The following is a 16572-nucleotide window of genomic DNA, read 5'->3' as shown; positions in this document are numbered from 1 at the left end:
TTTTGACAAATTTCATACCAATTGCTGAGCACTTCAAGGGAGTTGAGTTTTTCCACGATTTGATAGAGTTGGAATCGCCTCCTCAAATCAACTGCTGGAATCTCTTTCTCAAATCAACTGCAGCATTACCATAGCTCTGATACCACAATAATGGCAGAAGTGTCCTCAGACACATAATTTTATTAATCAAAAAAATAATTACATAATTGATTTGCAAGAGCTTACACCCGAACAACAAAACACTCTTGCAATGAGCTATTTATAAGCTCCATGTCCTAACTACCTCTAATTATGGATCACTTATTGAATAACAAGTGTCCATTTACATTAAATGCCATTCAAACCAACTAGCTAACTAATCTCCTAAAATAGAGCCTAAGATACGACACATTTGGAGAGTCATATCTAGTTACAACAATATGCTAATTCTAAAAGTCTCCATTAAATAATTAAACATTATAGAATAATAATTATTAATTTAATATCTTAAATTAATAATTATTTTATTCTAATTTTATTCTAATTTTATAACCTATGATAAAAAAGTATTTTTGGATCATCTAACATAGACTTTGTTAAAATCGTATGATAGATTTTAAGATCTACCCAAGTTTTTACGCATGTAATGATGATGGGAGGAACAATACTAGTAGGTAATTCTATTTTACATTATGCGTAATCATGTGATGGGAAGGATGATAGAGTGATACCGGTAAATTTTGTTGGACTTATCAGCTTTTATTGATTTTATGAATTAGCGTATTATTCTCCATCATATTATGGAATTGAGGTTTGAAATTATTATTGGATATTGAAAGGTAGAGGTTATTTTTAACATGGGTTTTGATTGGTTTGTGGAGATTCGTTTCGACCATGTAGAACTTAGTTTTAGTTTGTTGATGTATTGAAGATTGTTTATCTGGAAATAATTCTATAAATTTTTATAGGTATATTATTTTTTTAATAAACAAAATTTTAAAATTGAGGAAATCATTTTTATTTTTTCATTGTATTATAAGAAAGAAAGTGTTGTTGGATTTAGGATATATAAATAAAAATGTAAAAGTAAAACAAAAATTTTCAAATCTAATATTAGTAGGAATATTAACAATTTTTTCCAATTTTAAGCCCAATGTTTATCAAGATGTTCTTTGTCAATCAGAACTACGAGAAAAAACAAAAAGAAAAAAATAGTGTGGCAACTTCAGTAGTAATACCTATCATCTCATGCCTTGAAAAATTCAACGAGCTCTCCATGTCACTGAGATGGCGAAGGAGTTTCACCTCCATTAGCAGCTAAAATGACTATCATTGTCTATTGGAGATATCGTTGTCTCTGTCGAGTGTCTAGTGAAGCTTTCGCAGTGTCCAAAATACAATCCAATGTGCTGCTCGCAGAGCATAGTTTATAGTATTTTGGGGCTCCACCATAGTCGAGGTCATACACATAGAACCAATGTCGAGCAAACAACCCTTGTGACAATCTCTGAGGATGAACATAACTTCTCATCTATCTATGGATAGCCGACAAAACATTAAATAGAACTCGTCATTGAGTCGCGAGCAATATTAATACATATAATCCATCGCAGAGCCAAAATCTTAAAAAATGGGAAGCTAGAATTGACAATAACTTAAATTCATTTCTTAAAGAATTTTTTTGTGTGTTCAAATAAAGACCCACCCACTCCAGCCAATGGCTGGAACAATGGTCGTACTGAATCAGACAAATAATTTATGAGCAGCTGCCACTTGGAACTAAGGATGTGTCACTAAGTGAAATTTAAAATTCGCAGTCAAGGAGGTTTGATAGTTAAAACAACAATCTCGTCAACTTGTGAATTCGTTCCAAGATAATACTAGGATGCATAACGTGGGTGCTCGATCCCAGGAATCATAAATTTCTTTTGAGTGTGATAAGCTTTCTCACGTTTTTGTACCATTGGGGTTTATCCATAATTAAGGGACAGGGTTGTATTTTGAATTTATCCATTTTTATAATTGTTCTCCCTTGGCCTAGGGAAGAATAATTTTTTTCCAACTCGTCTCGTATCTGGTTTACATGTGGAAAAACTTTAGTTGCTTAAACTAGGAAGTAAGTATTGATATATTTTGTAGAATAGGTATTGATATATTTCGTAGAATAGGTATCTATACAGTCACATTTTTGCTTCAATATTGGGCGAATAACAAGTCATGAGTCATCACAAACCAAGAGTTTTGATATTTTCCTCGCAGTGATAGTTCAAGTCTTTTCCATAATGCTAAAAAGATAATTTGGTTGAAATTTTATAACGCTAGGCAATTTGGAACACTATCTTTTACTCAAGGTTGATTATAGACTTTTTGTCTAATGAAATGTTAACAAATTATCTTTTTAAATTAAAACAAAAATATTTTAATTATTTCTAAAGTTAAACATTATAACTTGTCTTGGTCAATGATTGTAGAGTATTGTTAATACACATTAATAATATGAAAAAAATATTAGTAAGTAATATAACTTTAAATTTATCAATTAGCTGAATAAATATTTTAATATCTTGTATTCTTAATAGTATTTAACAATAAGAAAAAGCCTTAAAATTTCATATCTCTCTGTTAAATGAAAATTTTATGATAATTATGTCTTTTTCATGTTTTTTTATTTTTAATTTTATACAAATTCATGAGTGTCTATTTATCTCTCATTGTTATATACAAATTTTATAAATTCACTCTAACACATTTTTATTTTTTCTAAATTTTAATCATATAATTATAATTGAAAAAATAATATTTATATATATAATGTTAACAAATCTAAATATTATATTATATTTTAAATTTTACATATATTTAATTTACTAAAATCATAAATCCTAAATATTATAATACCTCCACAATATTAATGAGATGATTTAAAAAAAAAACTAAGACATCCCAGTTACTCAAATTAGAATCATTTCGAAAAAGTTGAATAAGAAAAAATAACAATTAGATTTTAATAACAATTAGATTTATTTTATGGAGAAAGATATATAAAGGAAAAAAAAAACTAAGACATCCCAGTTACTCAAATTAGAATCATTTCGAAAAAGTTGAATAAGAAAAAATAACAATTAGATTTATTTTATGGAGAAAGATATATAAAGGAAAAATTAATGAGACAAATAAAATTTAAATGTTGTTTTTTTATTTTTCTTTTATTTTAAAAGTAAAATGTAATTGACAATCAAAATTATTGATAGTAAAACTTAGCAAGCAATGAATCGAAATAGAAGAAGCAAGCAAAAATAAATGTAATTAGGAATTCCTTTAAAATTAGAAAATTTAAATTGAGAAAGCAATGAACTGAAATAGAAGAAGCAAACAAAAATTCTTATGACTAATGAAAAAAATAAAATAAATCATTTGTTTTTTTCTACTTGAAATTTCTGATCTTGTGAATAGTTTTTTGCATAAAAAATAGTGGGGAGCTATCCACATGGCATTATTTTGTGCAAAGTCATAATGCTAGGCCAATAATTTTTTATTTTTAATATAAAAATACCTATCAACCAATTAAAAAAAATCATTTTAAAAAATTAATTTTTTTTTTAATAATATTTAATTTAATATATATTTTTAAAAACTTTAATAAAACTTATAAAGTATATTTCAAAATTTCAAAACTAAATTTTGACCTACTAAAATTCAATATATCCCACTTTCAACCGATATAATAAAACACTTATACCATATAAAAGCAATGACCATATTACTTAGAAAATTGCCTTTGATTTTCATATTCAAACAATCAGATTAACTGGTTATTTAAACACTGAAACACTTGTACATTTACGAAGGAAATGAAAACCACTCTGGTGAGTTCCACAACTCATGATGAAAGATTCCACAAGAAACAAAAAATTTTCAATGATGTACGTTTTTCGAAAGGAATATTCAAAATTACAAAAGGCTATGGAAGATCAATGCATTGTTTCCACGGATTAAAAAGAACATTTTAGAGTGTTATCTCCCAGAGATAATATGACAAGATATAGTTTATTCAACATTTGACTTATAGTGCAACGAGAACATTATACATTCCAATGTTAACAAAAAAGCTAACAATTACAAAAAGCTATGAAAAATCAATGCATTATTTCTATGTGAAAAGAAAAGCCTTTTAGAGTATCATCTCTTAAAAATAATACGACAAGATATAGCCTATTCATATTTTGATTTAATCATGAGAGTATTAACCACTTAAATAAAATTCACTTGTTTAAATATTTTCTAGTTATATTTTATTGGAAATCAAACGTTTTAAGTTTCTGGAAAAAAAAATTACACATATATATTTTGATGTATAGATATGAAAAATAAATATTTAATTAAAATTTAATATATAATTTTTTTTTTTTATTTTTTTTTTTTAAATCAGAACTTCAATATATTATAAAACTATTATGGATTAGACACTTTCACGTACTAAAAGAACTCTCGTTCAAATACTCTTCTCCATATATCGTAGTGTATAAATATAAAAAATAAATATTTAATTAAAATTTAATATATAATTTTAAATCTCTTCAACCATTAGAACTTCAATATATTATAAAACCATTATAGCCCAGACATTCAACATACTAAAAAATACCTGGTTTCAAATATTCATCTCCACATATCCTAGAAAATAACATAAAAATTAAAGATTACTTTGCAATAAAAAAAACTCACTTGCATGGATAAAGAAAATTACCTTCCCATTTTTGAAATATCAATAATTTTTCGTAACATTTGAAATTATGTCTTTTCATACCTCATACACTACATTCCAATCAAATTTAAATAATTTAGTTCCATTTAAAAATATTCTTATTAAAAAATCTAGTTTATTCAACCATAGTCTTGATTCTATTATTCTCTTAATGATATTTTGCTTATAAAATATCTTTCATAATCTATGCTATCTTTAAGTTGATCGCAGATTCTCCGAATATTCGGGAATCCGACAGACATGGACACGATCAAATTTTTGACCACACCCATGTTCGTCAGATTCCCAAATATTTAAAAAATCTGCAATCGACTTAAGCTCACCACACAATATATTCTACAAGTAAAAATAATGAATAGAACTTGCCACATAATTTAATAATATGAGGATAATTTTTATGCCAAACATTTTCTTGTTACGAAATTCCTTCCATGCTTATTTCAATTTTTAACTCTCACAAGCCATGTTTAATGTATCAATAATGTGTGGGTTAAATGTCTTTGACATGGTATACAACAAATGTTGAACGATTTAAAAGCTAGTTCTCTGAGTTTTTTTTCATGATTATTTGCGTTAAAATGATAGAGATCTAAAAGCATTTCAACCAAGGAGTCTATAAGAAACTTCAACTTTCTTATTTTATTTTAATGAGATGTTTCATAGTTTGTTTTCTTATATCATTATAATCAATATATGGTTAGGATAAGAATGTATTGTTACTTATGCATATTTTTTTGGTTAACTTTTCATTTAATGTATCTATAGGGAGAATCATTGAAAATATTTTAAAACATAGGTTATACTTTCTACAATTATATTTTTTTTTTTCAAAAATATTTATAATTACTTTCAGAACCAACATAATAGTGTAACATCTACATTTTCTTCTTGAAAAGTCTTTTTTAATTTATCAAACATATACAAACAAAACTTAGTGGAATAAATTTTTCTTATCATACCATGATGGAGTTTTCATTTCATTTTTCCACAAACTTTAAATGGATGGCATAAGCTTCACAAGTATTATAATAACTTTCCCTTTCATAACCATCTCCTTGGGTATATTTATAGAGCATTATGGAGTTTCTATTTTACTTTTCTACAAACTTTAAATGGATGGCATAAGCTTCAAAAGTATTATAATAACTTTCCCTTTCATAACTATCTCCTTGGGTATATGTATAGAGCATTAATTTGTATGAATATAAGAAGATCATTAACTTCCTTCTTTCCCATGGGTGACTTTTGAGATTATAAATACAATTGATTTTCATTTTCAAACTTTCTTAAAAAATCTTTTAAATCGTTATTAACATTGTAGACTCAAAATGAACTATAATAAGATTATTAACAATATAGATTCAAAGTGAAATATATTAAGGTTGCAATTTTTTCAACATATAATAACTTAAATACTTTCTTAAAAAATCTTTAAAATCGTTATTGACACTGTAGGCTCAAAGTGAATTATAATAAGATTGCAAATTTTCCAACATATAATAACTTACGTATTTTCTTAAAAAAATTTAAAAATTGTTACTGACACTATAAACTCAAAATAAACTATAATAAGATTTAAAAGATTTCTTTAATAATACAAATCCATTCTTATACCTAAACCCATTTTTATATCTAAACATTATTAAATCCCCATTGGTAAAAACCACTACGAAACCATATACTAAATATTTCTAACATTTCCTAATTAAATGAGAGTATAAAACCTTATTTTTATTTTTCCATCCACTATATCCTTTAGATTCATAAGCTATAATATAGTTACCCTAAGATTTAGTTAATGGTTTCATTAACCATTAATGAGAAGAAAGGAATTTCCATAATATTGTATTAATTAGTTCAAAGATATATTGATATAATCTAAATAAAATCATGGGTATCATTACAACTTTCATATGAAGAGTATGAAGAGTGCAATTGATACCGGTACATATACATATATAATGTTTTTTGCATTATTGAAAAAAATGTATATTTTTGGTACTGTGATAAATATGAATATTATTTTTCAACAAAATATTATATTTTCATGGTATCCAACACTTTTTTATCATTATCTTCTTTTATGATTTAATGTGATATGGAATTGGCCTCATCTCTTTCTCTACATTAATCCATGTTCATTAATATAACATGAAATTAGCCTTATCTTTCTCTCTAATGCATTAATCCTTGTTGCACTAGTATTTTTACAAATTCCCTCTGAAAAACACTTTCCTCTTTGCTTTTCTGTCATAATTCTGAGACTTTAGATTAACCTGTTACACAATTAGAGAATGTTAAACCGTCGGATCATACAAAAGTAGTTGGAAGGCGGAGAAGGTTATAGATAAGAATGAGGTGCAACGGTTTATATGTTCGGTTTTGTAATGACCTTAACCATTTATTTCCAACCTTATCAACTCTGATTGGAATGCAGTTAACCAACCTACCGCATCATTATCGTAACCACCTCTGTTTGCATCGTGAAAATACAACTAACCAGCGTGCAACCCTTCAATATTCTACAGGATTCCGAGCCACATGAATGTGGCTTCCTTTCTGCAGATCGGTTCTTGGTTCTTCAGGCTGCTTAGCGCTAACCAGTGTTATATTTTGAGAGATAGCATGAGCAACAGATATTTCACATCAAAAATTTGATAATATTGCTTTTTACACAATTTCTGATTTTTTTTTTGATAGCTCGATTTTACACCATACAGGCCTTCTGTGAAGTTAGTGGGACAGGGTATCGAAACTGTGAATATAAGCATTAAGTAGATATGACGATAACAGGGTAAGGATTTAGTTTGGAAAAAAAAACGTACGGAGAAAGTTATTTTGATGACATCCGGTTGTGTGTCATGATTTCAAATATCGACTTGGCATGGTTCATTGTCTTTCATTAAGACTTGCAGGTGTCTTTCATACTTTTTGGCAATAGGTTGACTCTCTGGATGATGCTTTTGATATTTTGCTGCCCAGTAACAGATTGAACTTTGTTTCATTTTCTTGGATGTGTACAGAGTATTTGTTTTTATCCCTGTGAAGCTCATCTCTTTGGTGACGTTTTCTTTTTTGCACTCACAAATTAGCTTGGTTGTAATTTTATTTTGTGAGAAGTGTCACCACAATTCTAGCAAAATACAGGATACAAAAGAAAACAACTAGAAACGTTGTACCTTTCTCGCTTCACAACAGCGAAGTGCGTGTTCTTGTTTACAATCATCGTAGAATACTTAAGTATCAAGAAAAAACAGTTATAAGAATTATATAAAAAGATATTACATTATCGGACCTATAATTTTCTTAGTTTTTAATTCTTTGGCTCCTCGTTTTTCTTGGTAAGATTCGTGTTGTAGCTTTCTGTTTTTTCTCTACGGTCTTCCAACTTTCAACTTTCTTTATCTTTCTGTTTTTTCTCTATGGTCTTCCAACTTTCTTTATCTTGCATCTCCTTCATCTCTTCTGGTGACATTGGTGTCTTAGCTTCGCGGTGTCTTAGCTTCGCGTTCTATTGTGTTCGTCCTTTGAAAATCAAAACCAAAATCAAAACCAAAATTACCCTATCAATCGATTACATTTATATGATCATTTTGATTTCTAAGTTAAAAATTTCTAAAATTAATTTGAAAGTCTAAACCTTCTATTTAATATTTTTTAGATTTGAAATTATAGTGAATGTAGTTGTTTGCCAGAATTTATCATTTGATCTCTAAGTTAAAAATTTCTAAAATTAATTTAAAAGTCAAAACCAAATCCTTATTTTTGTGAAGGATAGTCTTCTATTAAATATTTTTTAGATTTGGAATTATAGTGAATGTAGTTGTTTGCGAGAATTTATCATTTGATCTCTAAGTTAAAAAATTATAAAATTAATTTGAAAGTCAAAACCAAAATTAGCCTATCAATCAATTACATTTATATAATAATTTGATCTCTAAGATAAAAATTTCTAAAATTAATTTGAAATTCAAAACCAAATCCTTATTTTTGTGAAGGATAGTCTTCTATTTAATATTTTTTAGATTTGGAATTATAGTAAATGTAGTTGTTTGCGAGAATTTATCATTTGATCTCTAAGTTAAAAAATTCTAAAATTAATTTGAAAGTCAAAACCAAAATTAGCCTATCAATCAATTACATTTATATAATCATTTGATCTCTAAGATAAAAATTTCTAAAATTAATTTGAAATTCAAAACCAAATCCTTATTTTTGTGAAGGATAGTCTTCTATTTAATATTTTTTAGATTTGGAATTATAGTAAATGTAGTTGTTTGCCATAATTTATCATTTGATATCTAAGTTAAAAATTTCTAAAATTAATTTGAAAGTCAAAACCAAAATTAGCCTATCAATCAATTACATTTATATAATAATTTGATCTCTAAGTTAAAAATTTCTAAAATTAATTTGAAAGTCAAAACCAAATCCTTATTTTTGTGAAAGATAGTCTTCTATTTAATATTTTTTAGATTTGAAATTATAGTGAATGTAGTTGTTTGCCAGAATTTATCATTTGATCTCTAAGTTAAAAATTTCTAAAATTAATTTGAAAGTCAAAACCAAATCCTTATTAATGTGAAGGATAGTCTTCTATTTAATATTTTTTAGATTTGGAATTATAGTGAATGTAGTTGTTTACGAGAATTTATCATTTGATCTCTAAGTTAAAAAATTATAAAATTAATTTGAAAGTCAAAACCAAAATTAGCCTATCAATCAATTACATTTATATAATAATTTGATCTCTAAGATAAAAATTTCTAAAATAATTTGAAAGTCAAAACCAAATCCTTGTTTTTGTGAAGGACAGTCTTCTATTTAATATTTTTTAGATTTGGAATTATAGTAAATGTAGTTGTTTGCCATAATTTATCATTTGATCTCTAAGTTAAAAAATTTCTAAAATTAATTTGAAAGTCAAAACCAAATCCTTATTTTTGTGAAGGATAGCCTTCTATTTAATATTTTTTAGATTTGGAATTATAGTAAATGTAGTTGTTTGCCACAATTTATCATTTGATCTCTAAGTTAAAAATTTCTAAAATTAATTTGAAACTCCAAACCAAAATTAGTCTATCAATAAATTACATTAATATAATCATTTGATCTCTAAGTTAAAAATTTCTAAAATTAATTTGAAAGTCAAAACCAAAATCAGTCTATCAATAAATTACATCCATATGATCATTTGATCTCTAAGTTAAAAATTTCTAAAATTAATTTGAAAGTCAAAACCAAAATGAATCTATCAATAAATTACATTTGATATTTGATCTCTAAGTTAAAAATTTCTAAAATTAATTTGAAAGTCAAAACCAAATCCTTATTTTTGTGAAGGATAGTCTTCTATTTAATATTTTTTAGATTTGGAATTATAGTTAATGTAGTTGTTTGCAAGAATTTATCATTTTATCTCTAAGTTAAAAAATTCTAAAATTAATTTGAAATTCAAAACCAAAATTAGCCTATCAATCAATTACATTTATATGATACTTTGATCTCTAAGTTAAAAATTTCTAAAATTAATTTGAAAGTCAAAACCAAATCCTTATTTTTGTGAAGGGTAGTCTTCTATTTAATGTAGTTGTTTGCCATAATTTATCATTTGATCTCCAAGTTAAAAATTTCTAAAATTAATTTGAAAGTCAAAACCAAAATCAGTCTATCAATAAATTACATTCATATAATCATTTGATCTCTAAGTTAAAAATTTCTAAAATTAATTTGAAAGTCAAAACCAAAATCAGTCTATCAATAAATTACATTCATATGATCATTTGATCTCTAAGTTAAAAATTTCTAAAATTAATTTGAAAGTCAAAACCAAAATGAATCTATCAATAAATCACATTCGTATGAATCTGTAAATAAGAATTCAAGTCTCCTATTACTATAAATGTAATATGTGGTATTTAAATATATTGTTACAACATTTAAGTGTCATGAGTAAGTATATAAAATAAGTATTATTTATTATATAGAGTAAATGTTAGGTTACTCATATATTAGTATAATCATATAAAGTAAATGGTTAGTAAATATAGATAGGCATTAATCCATATTAAGCATTAAAACACTCTTAGAGATAATAGATTAAGTAATTTTTCTAAAATTAATTCTATAATATTAATAAATATAAAAATCTAATAATGTTATTCAAAAGCTAATTCAATAATAACGACATTATTTTAGTGTTAACAATTTGATTTTAACATATGTGTTTTTTTATGTGTGCAAACGTCCATTTATTTGTAATCCCAAGGATTTTATCCTCACCATGGATAGTATCTCTCGAGATGCAAACCTCTTGTGAAAAACTTGAGGAAAGGTTTGCACTTGAGAGATTTGAATCCCTCTTTGAGCTTGATAGATACAAGTTAAAAGATGGATCTAGGAAGGTGTAATTATTAATAATATATAATTAATAATTAAAAACATACTTGACCTACATTATTGGAGGTGCAAACCTCTTGGGAAAAACTTGAGGAAAGTTTGCACTTGAGAGATTTGATATAGATCTGTAGTTAAAAGATGGATCTAGGATGGTGTAATTATCAATAATATATAATTAATAATTAAAAACATACTTGACCTACATTATTGGAGGTGGAATAAGTCTCAAGTTTATGCATTTGTTCAAATTGAGAAGTGATATGGCATTTTTTCAAATTGAGAAGTGATATGGACACCTCTTGTGAAAAACTTGAGGAAAAGTTTGCACTTGAGAGATTTGATCCCTCTTAGAGCTTGATAGATCCGTAGTTAAAATATGGATCTAGGATGGTGTAATTATTAATAATTTATAGTTAATAATTAAAAACATACTTGATCCAGGTCTAGGTGTGACAAAGGTCCTTTCCAAGACCTTTTACTTTCGTGATGTGTTAAATTGCATTTTTAAAAGAACATAAATGAATACATGTGCATGTTGTAGAGAAGAGGAATATGTCAGTCATCAACAAATGAAAACATAAGCCGTTGATAACGAGTTCGTCCAAGAGGGACTACATCTCTGGGACCCGGTGTCAAGATGGTGTAGGCCGCTGCATTAAGTGTTGTCAATAGTGATGATGTACATAGGGGTGATGTTGTTATCATACAATGAAAAATGCCCTCAAGCAGGAGTGGCTCCAAGAGATGTTTCGCTATAGAAACTCTCGGTCAAATGACTCCTATCAGTATGACACAAAACTCATGCACGATGAGCATCCTGCAAATATGGCATAAAAGGAATCTCAAAGCAAACATCCATGGTGACACATGAGTATCCCATCAACATCAACATACAACAAAGGGATCTCAAAACATAACATGATGAATCATGACAACAAGTACATCACATAGGCGATTCCACATCACATCAAGTAGGAATCATGAAAACGAGTAAGAAACAGGATCTCACATCAAACATAAATCAAGGACCTGTGCAGTGCAATGCATAGCAAAAGAAGTACATGAACATTGCATATACCTCACAACCAAGGGTCATCTGAAGAAGCGGATGTCAAATTGTTGAAGTTGTTCGTACCATTGATCTCACGGCATCAATCGCATCACTGCTCGCACATGGATGTTGACATCTGCATTCCACTTAGAAAAGTGGCTGGAAAATGAAATGAGAAAATGAAAAATATGAATGCACCATTAGATTTGTGGCATCTAATAGTACAAAATCGACTATCCAAAATCTGAATTCTGAGAAGTTGAGAATTTGGGGCTCAAGGAATCTTTTAGATTTCCCCTAGATTCCTCAAAGATTCTGCTCCATGAATGGACTGGAAATTTGAAACTCCAAAGGCGAATCTGACTTCAATGCCATTTCGATCCATGCGGAAAACCATGAAAAACAACTGTAAACTTGACTATATTCCGACATGGAGAAAAATTACCTCCTTGGGAAAATTTCAAGGATCATGGTTCCGCTCCCTGTTTCTGCAGTAGTCATGGTTCCACCTACATACTGAAAAATGGCCAAAAAATGCAGAACTCTGATGGAGACACGGACAATGCCATTGCATTTGTGACATCGAGAAGTGCTGAAGCCATATAAAATTTGTCAAAATCTGACAAAGTCGAAATTTGGTCCTCCTACAAAATTCATGGTCCTCCCCTGCATTAAAAATTAATTAAAAATTAATTTGTCTCGAAAAGCATGCCCTCTCCTGGTTCCTCCATCTCTACCTCATGCCTGAAGAAATGTCAGGTTAATATAATTTTACTGGGCGGATTAATCAATAAATTTGGTTTGGCGTGTTGGCTAAATTTAAGTTTGGTTGAGAAGGAGTTGGGCGGTCAAACCCCACCCCTCCTTTTTTTTAACATCAAAAGGGAGGAAAATATCTCTGTTTCATTTTATATGGGGGGTTGGGTCCAGATTGGGTAGCCCGCCGCCATATTCCCCGCATTCTGTTTGAATGGTCGTGGCTATTAATGGTCGTTGGTTATGGCCGTTGGTTGGGCCATGCGTTATATGGCAATGTTTTGTATGGGGCCGCCCGCTCGGGGGCCAGCCCACGTGGGCTGGGCGGGTTCGACCCCCGCCGGCCTCGAATATCATATATTGTTACATTACATTGGTTGGGGGTGGTGGGGTTGGTGGCCCCCACCCCGTATTATTCTATTTTTTTGTTTTATATATAACAATGCATATTTTTTGAAATTCGAATTTTAGCCGTAGGAGTGCATTTAATGACCCCACAATTTTTCCCGAAATCTGGCCCAAGTTGGCCAGAAAAAGGCCAAATTGTGGCCTCCTTAAGCCTGCCCAGTGATCAAAAAGTCAACCCAACTTTGACTGCTTCTAACTTTCGCATACAGACTCGGATTGACGAACCGTTCACATCGTTGCGATTAGGGCGACAAGATCTACAACCTGAACTTGGTTCGAGAAACTTCCGAGCACTTTGGTTTTTGAGCTTCCACCAGTCGTCTTTGTCCTGTGTGTCTCTCTGGAGCCACCTGGATCATTCCTCCCCACTGAGGAGCTTTTGGTCCTCCAAAAGCATGAAAAATACTTTGCAACTTCTCTGTACCTTGTCCACATCACAAGCATCCTGGAAAGGTCTCACTTCCATCCCCTTCACCTTTGTTCTTCAGAGCCTTAAGAAACGATCTGACACCTGCTACCTCTGCAAATTGTAGTACATTGTTTTTCAAATTACTTGCTTGACTTACATGGCCAACTAATGACCCAAACATCCCATACTTGCCACGAGTTTATAACACACACTCAGTGGTCAAGTTTACATCAAGATGGAAATGATACCCCAGCTACGACAACAAGGCCGAAATATCATTGTTGCTTCAACAAGTGATGGAAACACATCATCACTGCAACACATGATTTACAACAATAAGGCCAAACACTATTTGCTTTGACAAGTGATGGAAACACAACATCACTTTCAAAGTGTAAAATGCAACTCAAAATAAGACTAGACATCATTGTTGCTGAATAAGTGATGGAAAACACATCATCACTTTTACATTTTAAAATGCAACAAATGATTTACAAAAGTACGACCATGAAACGCTAACATATCTAGAAACCATTTTTCACTTATCAATGTGAATGGGTCACCTCCTTGTGGTAGTTTTGCTTGTCGAACAATCGTTTCACCTGGTTGATGCACTGACACTTTATCTTTAAGGCGCTACTCTGGATGGAGCCTCCAACAAGTGGTTCTTTGATGTCCACTTCTGTTGCAATGACTGCAATACATATTCTTTCTCTAGCTCTGTTTAACCTGCTATTGAGAGGGTCTTTCATGCCTCATCCTTTTGTGTGCTGCCATTCTTTTCCAACACTTAGAAAATGTATCATTATGCAATCCACAAAAGGTACATGTTTTTCAATCCCATGTTTTACGTTCATCTTTAACAACATGATTATAATAAAAATGAACATTCAAAGATCGAAACTGGTCATACCTTCCCTTGCTATCTCTGATGTCATTATGGCGATGAGAGCTTGCCTTATCTCTTTCCTTGCCATGGAAACTTCCATGGGATGATGGGGATGTGTTCCCATCATTATCTTTCCTCTACGATTTCGACGATGTCTCGAAATAATTTGACACCTTCGAGCATTCTCCTTTGGTGTATCTCAAGCCTTCAAATTGAGGTCTCTACACAACCTCAAGTGGTTGAGTTATGCCTTGGTTATTAACACCAATTTCTTCTTCCTTCTCGTGCTTCGTCTTGGTAAGGAGCCTCATGTTTGTCCCTGTAATTTGGATCTCCAAATCTTCAACAGAAATCATACTATGTGAAGACAAAATCGAAAGGAAATCAACATCTTTTACCTCCTCTATCGATTTGGAAAGCACTGATGAGAGCTTCTCATCATCTGTTGTTGTTGGTTCACTAGCTATCTCGGTGCATTCCACAACTTCCTTTCTGACATACCCAAGTCCTACCTGATGGGGTAATTCTTCTACTTTGATGGGGTTGATAATGCCTTGGCCATTGACGCCCAAGCCCTTTCCTTCATACCCCATTTTCTTCAATAGTTTGGAGCCAATTCCTGTGGTATGATTTTTGAAAACAGCAAAATCATCGTAAGGAAACATACATGAAGATGGAGAACTACTTTTTACCTCACATGGGTCACACTGCAACTTTTCCAAGGCCTCATCCTTAGCTTGCAGCTGTTGTAGCAAACTTTGTTTTTCCTCTTTCTCTTCATGTAGACACATCTTCAATTTAGCGTTCTCTATTTGAAGATTATGTTTGTTTTGCTTCAGTTCTTCCATGGCCTCTTCTGTGGCTTACAACTGAAGTTGCAATCACACCTTTTCCTCTGTCTCTTTCTATAGAGTTTCATACATGATTTCCACCCTTTTGGAAATGTTGAGCATGGTCTCGTACATCGCTCTTCCATCCTCTGTCACTCCAAGTTCCATTGTTCACACTGAAATTCACATCAACGTAAAGACCACTTGATCCAGGTCCAGGTGTGACAAAGGACCCTTCCAAGACCTTTTACTTTCGTGATGTGTTAAATTGCATTTTTAAAAGAAAATAAATGAATACATGTGCATGTTGTAGAGAAGAGGAACATGTCAATCATCAACACATGAAAACATAAGTCGTTGATAACGGAGTCCGTCCAGGAGGGACTACGTCTCCGAGCCCCGGCGTCAAGATGGTGTAGGCTGCTACATTAAGTGTTGTCAATAGTGATGATGTACATAGCGGTGATGTCGTTATCGTGCCAGGAAAAATACCCTCACGCAGGAGTTGTTCCAAGAGATGTTCCGCTACAGGAACTTGTTTAGTCAATTTAGTGTGTCCTAAATTGCTACATAAGTTACCAATCTGGGAGTCGTAAACTAATGAGTGTAGTGCACTGTATGTGCTAGACAACACTTTTCTTACCTCACTGTTTTCAGTTTTATCTTGTTTTGGGGTTTTGTTCTGTTGGTCTCCTAAAGTGGTCTAATGCAATGGAAATCCTAATCTGTTGTTAAAGCAAAAGTTTAAGAATACTTTTAAAGATCAAGTGTGTATGTAGAGTTGAGGACAAGGTTTATCCTCTTGCTCCTTGTAATAATTTCCAAACTTTGAACTTAAGAGATCTTAAAACATGTTGTCTACAAAATCAGAACTTGAATAAGAGTGTAAACATGCAGCTACATAAACCAAACTAAAAATGAAGTACTGAAAATGAGATTACTATCTCTGCTGTCCATCTAATTGCACAATTGAAATCTAATAAACTGTTGCAACTCAAACCAAAAAGTAAAGAAACTGGAAACTAGTCAATGATTTCATCCATAATCACAACATTTCGCCAATTAACTTCTAAAATAGGGTTAAGC

The sequence above is a fragment of the Pinus tabuliformis genome, chromosome 8, assembly GCF_031772625.1.
Source record: "Pinus tabuliformis cultivar Carrire ecotype Pingquan chromosome 8, CPIR1, whole genome shotgun sequence".
In the NCBI taxonomy this organism is placed as follows: Eukaryota; Viridiplantae; Streptophyta; class Pinopsida; order Pinales; family Pinaceae; genus Pinus; species Pinus tabuliformis.
Note: the sequence above shows the minus strand (reverse complement) of the source record.